Consider the following 2,760-nt stretch of genomic DNA (forward strand, 5'->3'; position numbering starts at 1 on the left):
GTCGCGCCTCATTAGTTCCGACATTTAAAGCCGCCAACACGCTGGAATGCAAAGAAAACAAAACCAAATTAAATGCTTAATAAAATAAATATTAAATAACTTTTTATCAATTTTGCTTTTACGTCACCTTCTTACAACTAAAACAACAAGAAACTTATGCTAATGCTAAAGTCTCAAMTATTTATAAGCTAAGCGATGAGCGTTTTTCGGCACTCGCCGGCAAAGAAAGCATAAAAATGCGGTTTTGATGAATTAATACAACATTTGTTGTTGCTGTTGTTTTTAATTATTGCTGAATAGACGTTGTATTACAATAAAAATTATGATTAAAAAGTGAAATAAGGCAATATAAACAACTTTAGACGCACAGCGTGAAGTTGGCTGCCAAAAGAGTAGACGCTAAAGCAGCACTGATTACTAGTACAAAAATAGAAATAGAAATAGTAGAAAAAAAATAAATAAATAGAAAAAAGTAGAAATAGTAAAAAARTAAAAATAAAATAGAAAAAGTGAAACAAATGCAAATCGCTTGCATAACATTGACCCAAACGACAAATCGAAAATGGAATCGGAATTGAAATTGGAAGCCGMGTACAAAAAGAGAAACCAAATTAAATGTGTGTGTATGTGGTATTAGGTGCACGGGGGAAAAATATATATAAAATATAGAAACAATAAAATCCGTTAACTGCAGTTGCACCGAGGCTATAATACCCTTTACAGCGTTCAAAAAAAGAACTCTTTCTAGATTTTTAGCGGCCAGTTTGTATAGCAGCTATATGATATAGTGGTTCGATCCGCACTATTTTTTTTTTTTTTTGAAATTATGGTGCCTCTTCGGGCATTAGTCTGCGTTAAATTTCGTGAAAATATCTCGTCAAATAAAAAAATTTTTCATACAAGCACTTGATTCCGGTCGTTCAGTTTGTATGGCAGCTATACGCTATAGAGGTCCGATTTGAACTATTTTACGGAAATTTTACCCTAGCTTTGAAAATATTTCGTCAAATAAAAGAGTTCTCTATACAAACACTCGATTCCGATCGCTTAGGTTGTATGGCGGCTGTATGCTATAATAGTTCAATCTGAACGATTTCTTCCGAGATTGTAGAGTTGTCTTGTAAAATAGTTCCACTAGAATTTCGGAAGATATCTTGTCAAAAAAAAGTTTTTCATACAAGCTCTTAACCCCGATCGATCAGTTTGTACGGCAACTATATGTTATAGTGATCCAATGTCGGCGATTTTGACAAATTTGCAGTTTCTACGAGCGAAAATTACGTGTTTGAAATTTCAGACCGATATCTCTGAAACTTAAAAACTAGCTCACGTATATACGCACAGGCAGAGGGATACGGATAAATCGACCCAGCTCGTCATACTGATACTTTATGTATATACTTTATAATATCCCCGGGTTACTGGTTAATATACACCGTTCAGGGTATACAAAGATAAAAAATTTTGAAGCAAAAACATCAATGCCGCGGCAACTTGGGAAAAATGCAATGAAACCAATAAACTAGTTTTGCTATTATAGAAATAAATGCATATTTTATATGCTTTGCCATGCTAGACGAACATTGCTACGTACAATATACATACATACATATGTGTGTGTACTTGTTGTTGTGATTTTTTGTAATTGTTGTTATTGATGGCGGCAGCAGTGGCTGCGCGGTGACATTAATGACCAGGTTTGCGGTTTCCCCAACATACATAGGAGTATGTACATACATATGTAGATATATAAATAAACACATATAGCTACACATAATATATGTACATATATACAAACATACATATATGCCGGCATAGTCGCCAGCGTCTCACACGCCAGCATTCGCACGCAATGAAAAAAATGCCAGCACTTAGCATTTGCATTTTATGGTTACAAATGTGTGCAAACACACACAAACATGTGTACATWACAACAAAAACTGCTTTTCTGGGCTTTCATATTTAGCTTGCTTTACATATGCACATACATACATACATAAATGAAACATTTTTGCAATCGCATTTTTCCACAGTCAACTTTTTCCACTTTTTTTTGCASAAAAAACAACAAATTAATATACTTTAAAATATGCCACACAAACATACATACACCGAGACCTTATGCAGTGCACCGCATTTGCATTTAACAAAAACAAAAAGAGAAGTCGCCAGCGAAAAATCTTGTCGGAAAACATATCAAAAACAGTTGTTCGTTAGACCAAAAATGCAAATGAGAAAATCGTGTGGCGCCTGGGCAATTATGAGTATGGGTCCATGGCGCTTAAGTCACATAGCAACACACACACACACATACGCAGGTCAACTCATGCATTCAAGCCCTGGTGCTTGAGAATTTGCTAAGGCTTCGCTTTAAGTGGACATTGAAGGCTATGGGTTTTATGCTTTCGAAAGGGCGGCGTTGGTAGAGGTCAAAAAGTTTAGTACATCAAAAAAATTAAACAATTGTGCCACATATGGCATATCATGCTTTTAATGAGCGCATACTTTTGCAAAATCTCGAATTTAAATTTGTTTAAGCTTCAGTCGTAAATTTGCAAACTGAAACGTTTTGCTCAGCTAAACTTCATATTTAAATTAAAGCGTTCACGTAACTATATTAAATTTGTTTAGGAATATGTGTTAACATTGACCCACAGTACCCTTTCAAAATTAAAAACAAAAAAAAAAAAAACAAAAAACAATAGAAAAATATACAATGTAAAGGCGAAAATAATGGAAACATATTTTTTGTTGTAATTT

The 2,760-nt window shown here is 34.2% G+C and overlaps 1 long non-coding RNA gene across 1 annotated transcript in view; it reads right to left on the reverse strand.

Moving 5' to 3' along the window:
* The window catches only part of LOC108978968, a 36,334-nt gene continuing 33,574 nt past the window's right edge, over positions 1-2,760 (reverse strand). Inside the window, exon 3 of the long non-coding RNA XR_001994146.1 lies at positions 1-41. This is a non-coding gene — a long non-coding RNA (uncharacterized LOC108978968). The remainder of the gene's footprint in view (positions 42-2,760) is intronic.

Source organism: Bactrocera latifrons, unplaced genomic scaffold, assembly GCF_001853355.1.
Source record: "Bactrocera latifrons isolate USDA-ARS-PBARC rearing strain unplaced genomic scaffold, ASM185335v1 scaffold_13, whole genome shotgun sequence".
Classification (NCBI taxonomy): Eukaryota; Metazoa; Arthropoda; class Insecta; order Diptera; family Tephritidae; genus Bactrocera; species Bactrocera latifrons.